Here is a 17,500-nt window from a genome sequence, read left to right as displayed (position 1 = left end):
GTTTGATTTTCTATTTTTGTTTAAATGATTGTGCCGTCAAACTGTTGTATAAATGCATTATCACACTCATAGCAGTGCGGTATGGCTATATTTCGTCAATGGTGGGACACCAAAGCACTAGAGTCAATGCAAGCCTAACACCAGTACCGATATACAGTCATATGGCACTGCTACTCATGTGATATTGTTCATACATATATAAGATAGATTTATTGTTCCTATATATGAAACAACTTTAAATGAATAGTGATATTTTTTATTATTATTTAATATTCATAATGCATATTAGGACTGTGCACTTATTGTATGTGTGTGTGTATATATATATATATATATATATATATATATATATATATATATATATATATATATATATATATATATATATAATTTTTTTTTTTTTTGATTATCTTTACTTCTTTGCATTAAGTGAAAGTTTGCATCTTGTAGTTTTCATCTGGTTGGTTTGGATTTCATCTTCTAACAATGAAGCAAAAATATCCTATTATTAAAAATAAATATTTCCAAAACCAGCTTTTGTGAAAAAGCGGAGGACACTAATGCAGTCTTATTGACAACATGATGACAGCCTAATACATGCAGAACTGCGAATAAATTAATATTCATATCTCATTAAAACCCCAGCAAACAGCGTAATTGCGAACTTTGAGTCACCTGTACTCCAACAAATACAGAAATGTTTCCAATTAAGCGCATCCCCAAAACATCTTATTTCACCCTTCCACATGGAATTCATTAAGAAACTTTTAAATATACCAAAATATGATCGTATCATCGTATGATTTTAATCATGCTTTCCATATTCCAGACTGCTTAAAATGACTTGTTATTTTTTTAACCCATCAAATATGATCAAATTGTTAATGAACGAATATGGTACAGTAATAAGGGCTGGTAGGCACACATATTGAATGGCATACTGTATTGAATGGGGACAGAGATTGTTCTCTTGGGCAGCACATTATGCATGTATTCATGTGTAGGAAACATTATTCTCTATTCACTGCGATGATTGACGGTTCCAAACGCAACTACCTGAGGATTTCACGAACATATTTATACATTCTTATGCATTTTAATATTCATTAATGATGTCATTTGCCATTTCAGACTTGGTTTCAGTTTATGCCATTACTAGAGCACCCGGATTGATTGAAGATGATTTCATAATATGCAGCTGAAATCAGAATTTAGCCTTCTTGTAAAGTCGTAATTTATTTTTATGCAAAGTTCTGTTTAAGAGAGAGAAGACTGTTTCAACACATTGGGATAACAAATTTCTAATTACTGCTCTCTTTTATTTTGTCATTGATGACAATCTTGATGGCTACATAATATTTGACTAGGTACTAGTATTCAGCTTAAAGTGACATTAACTGGGTTATTTTGTTAATTAGGCAAGCTAGGGCTTCATCTGAAACCGCATACTTCCATACTATACAGTACGCTAAAATCAGTATGCGAGCCGAGTAGAATGTCCGAATTCATGGAATTCGAAAATCAGTGTGCGAGAAGTACCCGGATGACTTACGAGATTCCGGGAGAGGGTGCTCGCTGCAGAGCCATTTGAGCAGAGCTGAGCTCCAGCGAGGGGGAGCATGAGCTCTCGCTCCTCCTCCTGTAAGCTGTTTTAATGCGTACACCCACCCCACCCCTAACCCTACCCCCAGTGACATCACTCGTAGAAGAAGTGCAAAAAAGGTGGAGCTCAAGCTCAAGCTCCCCCTCGCTGGAGCTCAGCTCGCCCAAATGGCTCTGCAGCGAGCACCACTTGGATTCCGGCAAGATTCTGGAGTGCGCATCCCATGCGTGCCCCGCACGAGAACTCATGAATGGGAGTAAAGCGGCGCAATTGACGCAAGTAGGTTACGTGAACATGACAAAATGGAGGATGTAGTACGTCTGAATTCCATTCATGCTTTTCACGTTCAGACTGTATAGAACGTACTTTTCTAACAGCCGAGTAGTACAATCAAATTCAAATGCAGTATCTACTGAGTAGTAGGCGGTTTCGGACGCAGCCTAAGATAATTGGGTGAGGTATTGAACAACAGTGGTTATGTTCTGTATATTACTTAAGGGGCTAATATTTTTCCATCAGCTTAGTCTCTATTTCAGAGGTCACCACTAACTGAGCCACTGTGTCACCCTCGGGCTAACAAAATTGTCCCTAAAACTGTAAAAAAAAAAAAAAAAAAAAAAGGTAATAATAATATTAAGGTAAAAACTGCTTTTTCTCCAGCAAAATAATAATAATAATAATACTGTGAAAACATCACTTAGGGAAAGATTTGAACTTAACTGTTTATTCTAACAGTTTTGACTGTCTAAGGCTTCTATGGAAAATGTTTTTAGCTGATTTTCCAACATCTCTTTGCTATTCCACAAATGTTTTATTCACTGACTGACTGTATATGAAAATAGAAATACATAGAAAATATAAAATCTCCATTGTTTATGATTGATCATTTTTGTTTCTGTTTCTTTATGCTTTACAGCATGACTTTCATGTCTAATCTGACTATGTTTAGAGTTAAATATTTTACAATGTACTTTAACAATGTGACTTTTATTGACATTTTAAGTAGTCTGAAACAGTATATTGTCTGGGTGGCTTGTGCAAATTAAAGTAAAAAAGCAGATAATAGGCTGCCAGTTTTTATTTTTTATTTTTTATAAGTGCACAACAAACCTGCATGCCTCCGAAGAGAAAATAAATAATAAAAACTGAAGCGAACTAATGTATATAAAAAATAAAATAATAAAATAAAAGGGGGCTAATATAAATGGACTAAGCTGAAAGGAAATTAATGAATGAATTTAAGAATATCTCAACTTTTTGGACAAATGAGAATTTAAAATTTAATTCAAGCACTTTCAAGTACCTGTGTTTGCTTTTAAGTACTTTACAGGCCTTGAATCCATGTCTAAAATTCAAGTACTTTTAAGTACTTTCAACAAGTGTGGGAACCCTGATGAAATGAATTCAAAACTAAAAGTATGTGCAGACGCTCATCAACATTAAAAGTGGTTTTGAAATGAATCTACAGCATGAAATCAATAAGGGAGTTCCTCAAATATCTGCATTGTATGTATCACAGCATTTCAATCAAAGCATTCTTCCTTAATCTAAATGAAAATGCTACAATCAGACTTCTTTGATTGAGAAAATGAGTGTGCCACTTCTGCACAAATCCATGCATGCATCAGTGCATTTATATATATAAGGACGCTTCACCTTAAATATAAAGTGCGTTCATAATGCTGAAGTGAATGACGCTGCAGTTTGATGTGAATGCTGATCACTGAGGTAGAGCTGCTCACCTGGGAGCATCAGCAATCTGAGCATGTGTGGCGGATCTGGTGCCTTTGTTGCAACAAAGTCATCATGCAAAAAAAAAAAAAAAAAAATGCAAATCAATGCAACAAAGGCCCAGAGTCTAGAACAGACCAACAATAAATAAAAAACAGCTCATACACAGAATTACAACAGATTGTTACTGCATGCAAAATCATTCATTAGTTTTCCTTCGGCTTAGTCCATTATTTATTAGTGGTCGCCACAGTGGAATGAACCACCAACTGTTCCAGCAAATGTTTAATGCAGCGGATGCCCTTGCAGCCATTTTCTTTTATAAATCAATCATGTTAATTTGTTTTTAAAGTCGTTTACAAATTTAATGCAATAAAGGTCCAGAGTCTAGAACCACCTGAAAACTAAAAAACAGATCAGACACAGAATCACACAGATTGTTACTGGATGCAGAATCATGCGGGGACTCTATTAGTGGATTCAATAACTTTTTTTTATATCCAATCATACATTCAATCATGTTTAGTTGGTCTTAAAGTCCTTATAAAATCAAATCTGACTACATTTACTATCTTCCAAAAAACAAACTCAATGCGACACAAGCCCAGAGTCTAGACCAGACCAAAACATTTAACTAAAAACAGCTCAGACACAGAATCTCACAGATTGTTGCTGCATGCAAAATCAAGCAAGAACCTTATTAGTGGATCCATCCTTTACTTTAATAAATAAACCATGTTCAGTTGGTCTTAAAATCATCATGAAATCAAATCTCACTACATTTACCATCCTCCAAAAAACAAACTCAATGCAGCAAAGGCCCAGAGTCTAGAACAGACCAAAACTAAAACCAGCTCAGACACAGAATCACACAGATTGTCGCTGCATGCAAAATCAAGTGAGGACGCTACAAGTGGATTAATTGATTTCTTTTATAAATCAATCATGTTCAGTTGGTCTTAAAATCATCATAAAATCAAATCTGACTAAATTTACCATCCTCCAAAAACAAACTCAATGCAACAAAAACTTAAAGACTAAAACAGACCAAAAACTAAAAACAGCTCAGACACAGAATCACAGATTGTTGCTGCATGCAGAATCAAGCAAGAACCATATTAGTTGATTAATTCTGTACTTTAATAAATAAACCATGTTCAGTTGGTCTTAAAAGCATCATAAAATCAAATCTCACTACATTTACCATCTTCCAAAAAACAAACTCAATGCAGCAAATGCCCAGAGTCTAGAAACAGACCAAAACTAAAATCCAGCTCAGACACAGAATTACAACAGACTGTTACTGAATGCATGTACGTACTCTACTAGTGGATTTATTCTTCTCTTTTATATATAAGTCATTCAGTTGGTCTTAAAATCATCATAAAATAAAATCTGACTACATTTACCATCCTCCAAAAACAAACTCCATGCAACAAAAACTTAAAGACTAAAACAGACCAAAAACTAAAACTAAAAACAGCTCAGACACAGAATCACACAGATTGTTGCTGCATGCAAAAACAAACGAGAACCTTATTAGTGGATTAATTCTGTACTTAAATAAATAAACCATGTTCAGTTGGTCTTAAAAGCATCATAAAATCAAATCTGACTACATTTACCATCTTCCAAAAAACAAACTCAATGCAGCAAAGGCCCAGAGTCTAGAAACAGACCAAAAACTAAAATCCAGCTCAGACACAGAATTACAACAGACTGTTACTGAATGCATGTACGTACTCTACTAGTGGATTTATTCTTCTCTTTTATATATAAGTCATTCAGTTGGTCTTAAAATCATCATAAAATCAAATCTGACTACATTTACCATCCTCCAAAAACAAACTCCATGCAACAAAAACTTAAAGACTAAAACAGATCAAAAACTAAAAACAGCTCAGACACAGAATCACAGATTGTTGCTGCATGCAAAAACAAACGAGAACCTTATTAGTGGATTCATTCTGTACTTAAATAAATAAACCATGTTCAGTTGGTCTTAAAATCATCATAAAATCAAATATCACTACATTTACCATCTTCCAAAAAACAAACTCAATGCAGCAAAGGCCCAGAGTCTAGAAACAGACCAAAACTAAAACCAGCTCAGACACAGAATCACAACAGACTGTTACTGAATGCAGAATCATGTAAGTACTCTACTAGTGGATTTATTCTTTTCTTTCATAAACAAGTAATTCAGTTGGACTTAAAATCATCAAATAATCAAATTTGACTGCATTTGCAATCTTCCAAAAAAACAAACTCAATGCAACAAAGGCTCTCTTACATGCTTATTGACCAGGAGAGGGCCCTGGGCTCAATTGTCTCTATGCTCAGGGTTCTCTCCCCGGACAGCAATCCAAACTGCTACTAATATCAAGCAATATCTAAGTGTAAACTCCTGTAAATATTTTTTTTCTTAGATGTTAGTATTAATATTATTAGTTTTTAGGATATCTATAATCTAGTGTGCTTCAAAACAGTAACAAAATTTATGTTTAGAATATATAAAACTGATATGAACATGCAAAGCCTGTAGTTTGTCTCTTCTGCCTATATGGATCATCAGTTTTATTTAAATCAACCCATACTACAGTTTCTCACCAAATCTTCTGACCAATCAAATACTCTCTAGTATCTGACATGCCCCGCCCCCTTCAAGACCTTCTCATTGGCTTTTTATTTGATGCACTTGAGCTCAACCACTCTCACAGGCAAAGATGTGATAAAGCAAAACACTATTGGCTGTTCTTTTTTTAAAAGGGGAGGAGCTACATTATATCCCACCCTCTCCTCATGTTTGGGTTGAGATTACGTCAAACATCAAATACAAATGCACATTTTAATGCACCTTCGAGGACCTTTAAGAACATTCTTCTTAATTAGTAGGCTGATTTATAAATGCTGCTAGTTTTATTTTTGAACATTTACATGTCCTTACTACTCCTTGAAATAAAAACCTTGTTCCCTACATCATTTCTGTGCAGATTAAATCTGTTTCTTTCTTACAGAATATTATGAACGTACCTTGAATTTGTCCAGATAGTCATTACACATCAGCCGACGTGCTCATTCTCATGTTTTCACAAAGCCATTGAGTCTCCATTGAACCCAAATCATGCAATATCAAGGCTCAGTCTGTTCCCGGCACAAGAGAAACTGTGAAAAGGAAAGTAGAGCGTTCTTGAAACACCTCACAATAAAATCTAATAACGTCATTTCAAGCAAATTACGGCTTATTCTCAACCTCTCCAATGAGACGTCACCCAAAATGTGCTCTTCCTTTGTGTCTTTTTGTGCATAGGGGTCTCTGTTCTCACTGTATTCTCTATCTCAGTGTCAGAGAAATTTAGAAACTTCATTGAAGGCCTACCCCTGTGAATTTTCAAGAAACCCCTTCATTGAGAGGCTGTCACGCTAATGCTAATAGAGCACAAGAGGAGCTCTTTTAAAGCACAGATCTGAAAGGATGAAGCTGGAGAACAGCGAGTCTCCTTCATCTTGAAGAGGTTTCTGCGCCTGTGCGGCCTGTCAAAGCCATGCCAGAGCTCAATGTGCTTCATAATGGAGCAGATAATGAATCAAAAGGAGAATCAGGCTTTTAGAAGCACTCAAGATTTATCTACGGCAGGTCAGGGACGCTACAGGTGTCTGTCGAGACGGCTGATAATGTAGTGTTAGAAACCATCAGCTCACGGCTTCTTCACTGGTTTCTACACTGTTTTTTTTTTTTTTTTTTTTGTGAGTAGCGGCGCCTGCTTGATTAGTGGATGTTCATTATGTAACCACAAGGCAATATTTGTGAGAAGATGCCATGTTTGAAAAGGAGAAAAATGTTTTCATTGATGAATCACGGGGAGGCACAGTGGTTAGCAAAAAGGTATCTGATTCGAGTCCCAACTGGGTCAGTTGGCATTTCTGTGTGGAGTTTGCATGTTCTCTCCGTATTAGCGTGGATTAACTCCGAGTGCTCTGGTTTTCCCCACAGTCCAAACACGTGCTATAGGGGAATTGAATAAACTAAATTGGCCGTGGTGTATGTGTGTGTGTGTTTGTGTGTGTGTGTGTGAGAATAAGTTTGTATGGGTGTTTCCCAGTACTGGGATGCAGTTGGAAGGGCATCCGCTGCGTAAAGCAGGAATAGTCAACCTGATCTCATGACAAAGCAAAAATATTTTACGTTTAGTCAGTTTAGTGGCTAATTTGTTCAAATTCGTATGAAAATGTACGATTTTTAAAAAGGAGGCGTGGCACCCAACCCCGCCCCTAAACCCAATCGTCACTGGGTATGAGCAAATCATGCTAAATTGTACAAATAAGATCTGTTTTAAGATCTAAAGCTGTTTTGATGCAGGAGGGACTGGTCCACTTCACAGCATAGATGGCATCATGAAGAAAGTACATTATGTAGAAATACTGAAGCAACATCTCAAGACATCAGCCAAGAAATTAAAACTTGGCCACAAATGGGTCTTCCAAACAGACCATGACCCTAAGCATACTGCCAAATGTGTTAAAATGTGCTTTAAGGACAACAGAGTGAATGTTTTGGAGTGGCCATCACAAAGCCCTGATATCAATCCTATAGAAAATTTGTGAGCAGAGCTGACTCAGTTACACCAATTTTGTCAGGAGGAATGGGCCAAAATTCATTCAAACATTTGTGAGAACCTTGTGGAAGGACACCCAAAACATTTGACCAAAGCTATAAAGTTTTAAAAGCAAAGCTAAAAAAAATACCAAGGAAATGTGTGTAAACTTTCGACTGTCTAGAAATTAATAAATAAATTCTCAAAAAAAAATCTTATTATTCTGGCATTTAGCAAATGTAAATCAGTTAAGTAAGTTTAACGGACCTAAAATAGTAAACATTTAGTATGATTTACCATCAGACATTGTTTTAAAAATGGTTATGTTCCTTATTTAGAATATATGTAAACTTCTGGTTTCAACTGTATACCTGATAGCATGTTTAAAAGCGAGGTTTGAAGGTCGTACACATCAGTTTGTGCATATAGAAAAAAAAAAGCAAAAACAAAGTCACACTAACTGCACAGGATATGATGCAATAACCATTTTCATTAATTTACCTTCGGCTTAGTCCCTCATTTATCAGGGGTCTCCACAGCGGAATGACCCACCAACTACTCCATCATATGTTTAACGCAGCGGATGCCCTTCCAACTGCAACCCGGTACTGACAAACACCACTTCACGCTCACATTCACATGTGCACTAATACACTACAGCCAATTTTGCTTACACTATTTGCTAATAGTGCATGTGTTGGATGGTGGAGGAAACCAGAGGACCAGGAGGAAACCACACCAACACAAGGAGAACATTCTAACTATACACAGAAATGCCAACAGGCCCAGCTGGGACTCAAACCAGTGACTTTCTTGCTGTGAGGTGAACGTGCTAACCACAGAGCCACCGTGCCGCCTGAAATAATAATTTCATCTAGATTAGTGTTTCATTGTATTAGTGTAGTAATTGTAGGCCAAATCTAAATGAAATGTTTATTAATTGCACAGCCCTATAGATGATAACATGGTTCGAGGAGTCCTGCACGCCAGTTTGTGCATATAGAAAAAATAAAAAGCAACAGCAAAAGTCAAACTAACTGCACAGCAATGCCCTGTGACTTGTTTTTAACAGATGCTATGCAAGGCATCCGTCTTAGATGCAATATTATCAACGTTATTCGGTGCTTTTAAGTTGAATGATGGCTTAACAGCGCATGTCAGTCACAGCAGAGAAGAAAATCGCTAATAAATCAGCCGTGATTTGATGAGCAGCTGTCTCGCTACAATCAAGATGACCCAGACATCACCTTTTGTTCTACAGCTTGTCTGGCCTCTCAGCGGAGTAATATTGTCTGTCTCTAGTGACCTCTCCAGGAAAACCTCTGTAGCCAATCACACGTCAAGAGGAGAAAATGAATGGGAGCATTTCGCAGGCATGACTGTTTGAGCTCAATGTGGATCAGTGGGATATATGGGCCGGGATTTAATACACACAGCAAATACAGCTAGAGATGGCCTTGTGTGCTTGGATTCCCTGTAATTCTAAAGCAAATAGGAATGTTTTGGTTGCATTGTAGTACGCTTGGGATGCAGCTTAAAAATAACCTTGCATTGAGATCCTAATGGGGTAATATTATGCATAATGTTATACAGTAAAACAAAGTTCACTTATATAACACATTTCACATGCAATGGTAACTGAAAGTGTTTTACGTAAACAAGAATTAAAGAAACATAGAATACAAACATAAGAAACAAAAATAACAATTCATTGGTTTGATAGTTTGAGATTTTCAGGTTTTTCTTTTATAGCATCGCTGATGTAATTTAATGAACATATAAAATGAAACTCCATTGACAATACTGTGGTAAAATAAATGTCCATATTTTCAAGACATGGCGCAGAGAAATGTACTCTAATGCAATGAAATGAGTTTATAATGGCTTCACGGTTCAAGGGAAGTGGTTGGTTGGTAGGTTGGGTTTGTAGGTTGGTTAGTTTGGTCGGTTGGTTGGTTGGTTGGTTTGGTTCAGTTGGTTGGTTGGTATGTTGGGTTTGTAGGTTGGTTAGTTGGTTGGTTGGTTTGTTGCTTGGTTGTTTGGTTGTTTGGTTGTTTGGTTGTTTGGTTGGTTGGTTGTTCGGTCAGTCGGTTGGTCGGTCGGTTGGTTGGTTGGTTGGTAGGTTGGTTGGTTGATTGGTTGCTTGGTTGCTTGGCTGTTTAGTCGGTCAGTCAATTGGTTGGTTGGCTGGTAGGTTGGTTGGTTGGTTTGTTTGGTAGGTTGGTTGGATGGTAGGTATGTTGGGTTGGTCATTTGGGTTAGTAGGTTGGTTAGTTTGGTTGGTTGGTTGGTTGGTTGGTTGGTTGGTTGGTTGGTTGGTTGGTTGGTTGATAGGTTGGTTGGTTGGTTGGTTGGTTGGTTGGTTGGTTGGTTGGTTGGTTGGTTGGTAGGTATGTTGTGTTGGTCAGTTGGGTTAGTAGTTTGGTTGGTTAGTTAGTTTGGTTGGTTGGTTAGTTGCCTGGGTTGGGTTGATCGGTTTGTTGGTTGTTTAGTTGTTTGGGATGGGTTGATTAGTTAGTTGGTTTGTTGGTTTGATTTGGTTTTATTTGGTTTAGTTGGTTGGGTTGGTCAGTTGGTTGGTCGGTTGGCATTTTGGGTTGATAGATTGAGCTGGTAGGTTGGTTAGTTTGGTTGGTTGGTTGGTTAGTTGGTTTCTTGGTTGGTTGGTTGGTTGGTTGGTTTGGTTCGGTTAGTAGGTTGGTTGGTTTGGTAGGTTGGGTTGGTAGGTAGTGTTGGTAGGTTGATTGGTTGGTTGGTTTGGTTAAGTTGGGTTGGTTGGTTTGGTTGAGTAGTGTTGGTTGGTTGGTTGGTTGGTTGGTTGGTTTAGTTGGTTTGGTTGGTATGGTTGATAAGTATGTTGGTTTGGTAGCTTGGGTTAATAGGTTGGTTGGTTTGGTTGGTTGGTAGGGTTAGTTGGTTGGTTTAGTTGGTTTGGTTGGTTGGTAGGGTTAGTTGGTTGGTTTAGTTGGTTTGGTTAGTAAGGTTGGTGTGGTTTGGTGATTTTAGTTGTTTAGGTTGGTAGGTTGGTTGGTAAGTTGGTTGGTTGGTGCGGGTGGTTGGAGTGGTTGGTTGGTTGTTTGGTTGTTTGGTAGGGATTAAATGAGCTGGCTTACGAGAACCTAAATTAAAAGTTTGCACAGAGATAGCCAACATTTTCTATTTGGTACTGGTTATCGTCATACATGTATTGTGAACCTCCTCACCTGCCAGTGCGGTTCATCTTACTTTTCTAGGGCAGCTTTTATTTGATTATTATTATTATTATTATTATTATTATTATTATTATTATTATTATTATTATTATTATTATTATCTCAGCTATCTTTAATATTTGTTCTGTGTTTAGTGGAAAGCGTGTCGCCCCATGCTGAATAAGAGTGGTTTTTGCTGGGATATGGGAGACACAAACTTCCATGTGAACGCACAACAGTAGGCAAATGCGAGCACTTAAGCACAGTGGGAGGAACTCAGCATGAGACAGCACTATTGATGAAGTCCTTCTGCACAGACTCACACCTCTGAGGAAACAGAAAGACGGGATGATGTCAGCAATGGAAAGGTCGGTGTAGGGATTGATTGACTTTTTGGATCAGGTGAAAAAATAAATGGCAAAGGGCTAGGAGCTGTCACGTTGAGCAAACTGCACATTTCACATGTCGGTGTGCGTAAGTGTTGTTTCTTAGAGAGAGCAGTGGAGAAAAGATTATTATGTTATAGTTTCTTCATAACCTAAGCGATTGAAAAGAAGATACAAAAGGAGATTCATTAAGGGTCTAAAAATCCAATTTATTACAAAAAATATACATTTTGTGCTTACATGATGCATTTCGCCATTTATATAGACATCTATAAAACATACACTATAAAAAAGTTCCAGATGTTCACAAGTTACTGTCATTTTTTACAGTAAATTAAATCAGTATCACTTTAAAGGATTTAACAGTACAAATTCACAGTAATATGTTGAATTTGTAATTTTATTGTGAAATTAAGGCAGGTAGCATAATTATAGCAAATTACTGTAAAAAAAGGCATTTTTTGCATGTTAATTATGGAAATTCAAACTTTTTTAATTTCATTCAACATAGAAATTAATTTAAAAATATATAGTATTAGCACATTTTTTTAATATATTTAGACATAACAGAATTTCATTGCAGCCCCAAAAACTATTTGGTTATTAAGTTCTTATTGATTACACTGCACCTTTGTTTAATTCTATAAAGTTAACATAGAGATATGAAATCATATTTAATAAAAGTAACTTTGCGCTTAGCCAAAACATAATAACCTGGAAAAAAAGGTAATTGATTCATGAAACCAAATACTGTTAACACCCAAAATGATTTCAAAGTCAGTGTAAATGTCAGAATGACTAGCTGAGGAAAACCTGCTTTAGATGGATTCATGAGTATTGGACACTCGTCATCACCTGGAGATCACTAATGTTAGAATATATATTTTTTTAATTAAAAATAAGCACCAGTTTTATAAATAAACCACAGATTTAAGATGTAAACAATTAAATTATTGAAAGAAAAACGGTTAAACTTAATTTCCTGGCACATTATTTATAGAGCCATTGAAGTGATGGGAAAACGTCAGAATGTCTAGCCAAGGAAAGGCTGCTCTCCCTGGATACATGAGTAACCGTCACCCCCTGGAGGTCAGAATCTCCACTTTCGGCAAAGCACATGTATAAAATTACACACAATCTTTATAAAACAGAAATCTGAGTTTTGAAGAACTACATTCTCACATAAAAAAACTTAATTTCGAGACACATTATAAGACATATTTATAATATTATGTGGGTTTTCTCATCCCCCATTACGGTCTTGGTCTCTTGGTTATCCTCATAGCATCCTCATAATGTCATAATAATTTAATAATTTAATAAATGAACAATTGAATAATTTAATAAATGAATAAATGTATAATTTAATGAATGAATATATTAATTAATTAATCAATAATTAAATTAATGAACGAATAATTGAATGAATGAATGATTGAATGAATGAATGAATGAATGAATGAATGAATGAATGAATAATAAATAAACCGATGCTATAATCTGTTCTATTTACAGTATCTAGCTGTTTTACTTATATAGGCACCTTCTAGTGGATTTGTCATCTGAAACGTGCAACAACACATAGTGCAACATGTTTACATTTTGCTAAAATGTAGGCAGAGGAACATATTTACAATGAGCCTGGATTGCATAATTAACAGCGAATTGAAACCTGCAGGACTTGATGCTGCAGGTTTTGTCAAAGCAGAACAGCTCTATCAGGCCTTTATGAAGAGCTCCTGATTGCAGCTCGTTCTGAAACAATGCCTGCGCACAAACCCGTGTCTCTCTCTCTCTCCATCTGTCGATAAAGCGACTGGCTCGGTTCCAGCTCTTTGACATAAGCAAGACTGCTGGACTTAACCTCTCTCCCCTGGAGCCCGTCCAGACCCGCTTTAATACCACGGGGCCGCTCTGAAACCTGCAGGTTTGGCCCCCTCTGGCTTCTGTCTATTTATCATGTTTTTCGGCCCCCAACCATTTATCATTCCGCACTAATCCATCTTAAACGCCTCTTCATTTAATGCATTATATGTCAACATGTTCAGTTGACCTTGACCGGCCTCTTGAACACCTCTGATAATAGCTTTGAGCAAAACTCGGAGGATTTGAGCGCTAAACAGCCTGGACTCAAAATACAGCCGCAGGAGGGGCTTTAACGCTGATCTGGGTACAGCTTCATCTGGGTCAATACCTGAACATACTGTAAGTGCCGAATAACGGACACACTGCCAAAAAAAAATGTGTTTCTTACCTAGAGGTTTTGTCTTGTTTCTATAGTCCAATATAAATATCCAGTCTAGTTAATTGCTGTTGGTTTTTGACATTCTTCAAAGTATCTTCTTTTGTATTCAACAGGAGAAAAAGAAAACTTCTAAATGTTTGGAACAAACGAAGGTTGAGTAAATGATGAGAAATTAAATTTTAGGGTGAACTTTCTCTTTAAGAAGCTTCATTTTATTGTCATGTTGACTTGATTTGGCAGGGTGGGCTGGATCTCTACTCACTGCACTCTTGATGATTTTCTAACTTTAAGTTTGTCTTGATTCTGTAGTCCAATATAAATTCAATTAACTGAATTTGATAATTGATAAAATATAATTCAAAGTAATTTATGTTGGTTTTCGAGATTCTTCAAAGTATCAAATTGTGTGTTCAATAGGAAAAAAATGTTATTATAAATGTTTAGAACATATGGAGGGGTGAGTAAATGATGGGAATTTTATTTTGGAGTGAACTGTCCCTTATATATATATATATATATATATATATATATATATATATATATATATATATATATATATATATATATATATATATATATATATATATATATATACAGTTGAAGTCAGAATTATAAGCCCACCCTGTTCATTTTTTTCTTTTCTTTTTAAAATATTGCCTAAATAATGTCTAACAAGGCAAGGAAATTTTCACAGTATGTCTAATAATGTTTTTTCTTCTGGAGAAAGTCTTATTTATTTTATTTCGGCTAGAATAAAAGCAGATTTTAATTTTTTAAACACCATTTTAAGGTCAATAATATTAGCCTATTTAAGCTATATATATATATTTTTTTTTGATAGTCTACAGCAGTGGTTCTCAAACTGTGGTACGTGTTCCACTAGTGGTACGCAGGCTTCCTTCTAGTGGTACGCGGAGGAATTAAATATGTCATGTACATGCTACATATATTTCAAAATTTATTAAAAATGATGTATATAATATGCCATATAGCCTATATTTCTGAGGTAATCCGTCACGTTTTTTTAACTGTGCAGAGTTGTAGCTGCTTTACTGGGCCTACTACACTACTGTATTTCAATACTGCTCATTTTGGTGGTACTTGGAGAGACAATTTTTTTCTGAAGTGGTACTTCATGAAAAATGTTTGAGAACCCCTGGTCTACAGAACAAACCATCATTATACAATAACTTGCCTAATTACCCTAACCTGTCTAGATAACCTAATTAACCTAGTTAAGCCTTTAAATGTCACTTTAAGCTGTATAGAAGTGTTTAGAAAAAATATCTAGTCAAATATTATTTACTGTCATCATGACAAAGATAAAATAAATCAGTTATTAGAAATGAGTTATAAAATGATTTATATATATATACATACATACAGACATATATACATACATACACACACACACACGTGTGTGTGTGTGTGTGTGTGTGTGTGTGTGTGTGTGTGTGTGTGTGTGTGTGTGTATGTGTTTTTGTGTGTGTGTGTGTGTGTGTGTGTGTGTGTGTGTGGCCTAATCAATATTCATGAGCCATGTACTGTCACAACAAGCTGCCTATACCGGCTCGGAAAATTAATTGGCAGAAATGAATAAACAGTTACATTTTTAATTTAACATTTACAGTTTCTGCAAAACCCTCAGCAGTTGTTGTAAAACGGGCTATAATGAAGCGAACGCAGTTTACAGCAGCGTCGATGTGGAAAGATCCAGAAAGCAATGAACGCTGTGATCAAGTGTTATGATTTGGAAGAGCAGCACTCAGGAAATGAGTTTCATTTCATATGCTGCTGCCCAATAAATCCTACCCAGTTTTATTAATAATTTGCTGTGGCAGCTGAGGTTACGGATACAAGACAATCATTTTTTTTTTTCATAATAGTAGCTTCACTTTTATCCCAACCATCTGTGCATTAAAGGGATAGTTCACTCAAAAGATGAAAAACCTGTCATCATTTACTCATCCTCCACTTGTTTCAAACTTTTATGAGTTTTTTCAGGGTTTCTGCAGATGTCATGATGTCAAATTGAAGACTTTTTAAGACCTTTTAAAGACCATTAAGTATTAAATTTACAACCTATATCGAAATATCAAAAACACACACACACACACACACACACACACACAAAGGGCCCTATCATACAACCGGCGCAATGTGGCGCATGGCGTGAACCAATTGTTGTTTGCTAGTTTCAGCTTGGCGCAAGAGTCGTTTTGACGTTTTGCGCTATGTTGTTTAAACAGGCGTACATTGCGCTCATATCGGGTCCGTGACGTCATCGACTTTCGCTTTAAGATTTAAAGGGCTAGCATTGCACCAGACCCCTGTAAGTGGTGTCGTTTGAAAGTGTAGAATCTATATTTTATGCACATATGCATCACTTTGGTTTTTATTTCATTGTATAAAAGTTATTTACACTTAAATACACAGTATTTTGGATACCCGATCTAGGTATTTTACATCGGTTCATTTTCATATTTTTTCATATGACACATGTACAAGTTATAGCTCAAATGAAAGCTCTTGCCGGTGCTCATACAGTTCTAGCAGTCTTTTTACTGAATTATATTCATATGCCAAACAGTTGTTGAATGAATTGTGGTGTTTCCATGGCGCAGAAATGTAAACAATACATTTATGATCACTAAGCAGCCCCAGATAGCACAGACAGCTGTCATCTCTTACCTTATGCTGTGCGCTTCAGGGCCATTCTCCTCTGTTTTTGAGGTGATGTGCATAAGTAATCCTTTTATATGTCTGACGTGCTCCAAACACAGTGAATTATGTTTGATCAAACAAAAGAATAGTGAAATATGGAAACAAGGATCGCTCCCTGTGGCTTGTACAGCACCTCTCATCAGTTGGAATGCAATAACTTTTGCATAGATTATGGTGGAGACCTTTTTCTTTTTTCCTATGATTACAGACATGTGCAGGAACCACCAATATTAATTACAGCACGCTAGACCACACAGAACCTAAAAGGTACACTTTCAAATTTGAGTTTATAACAAAAAAAATACAAAAAGCGCCTCTTTTTTTTGGTGTTTATTATTACACAGACGACATAAACAGATATCTTAAACACTTTCAATAGTGTTTTATAAAAATTCTAAGGGTTTTCTTTAAAATGATGCCAAACTTTAGCATTTACACCTCTGCATGTTGATTTGGGAAGCTTTTAAATTTGGGTAGGCAAAATCCAGGCGGAAATCTCCAAATAGCAGAAACTGTTTAATAAACTGTTAGTTAATGGGTTAGAAATGTCTTGTAGAAAAAAGTTAATAGTTTGTTAATTATTTATCGCTGTACCCTGAAGATGGCCAGTAGATAACTTACAAGCTGTTAGTTAGCACGTTACAAATGACTAGTTAACTGTATTTTAATGATTTATAATTATACCAAATAAATTAGTAATAGATCATTAACAAGCTGTTAGTAAATTTCTTACTAAAGACTTGTTAAGTGTCAGTTAATAGTTTATATATGTTATTGGGACGTTATTCTAGTTGCAACTATTCTTCATTTATTAACTGTTAGTAAATGAGGAATAGTTGCAACTTTAGAATAATATCTAAATAATAAACAATTTTTAAGACTTTTTAAGGCCTAAAATTTTGATTTTTATATTTTAGACTTTTTAAGACCGCGAAGAAACCCTGTTCTCATTTTTCTGTTAACCACAAGATGTTTAGTTTTTTTGTGTGCAAATTTTCTTGCTCTGTTAAACAATATGTGGGAAA

The 17,500-nt window shown here is 35.9% G+C and overlaps 1 long non-coding RNA gene across 1 annotated transcript in view; it reads right to left on the bottom strand.

Moving 5' to 3' along the window:
- Window positions 1–6,367: 6,367 nt before the first annotated feature.
- LOC141384360 (uncharacterized) overlaps window positions 6,368–17,500 on the bottom strand; it is a 185,547-nt gene continuing 174,414 nt past the window's right edge. Inside the window, exon 5 of the long non-coding RNA XR_012405378.1 lies at window positions 6,368–6,499. This is a non-coding gene — a long non-coding RNA (uncharacterized lncRNA). The remainder of the gene's footprint in view (window positions 6,500–17,500) is intronic.

This window comes from Danio rerio, chromosome 1, assembly GCF_049306965.1.
Source record: "Danio rerio strain Tuebingen ecotype United States chromosome 1, GRCz12tu, whole genome shotgun sequence".
NCBI lineage: Eukaryota > Metazoa > Chordata > Actinopteri > Cypriniformes > Danionidae > Danio > Danio rerio.
This window is presented reverse-complemented; position numbering and strand designations above follow the sequence as displayed.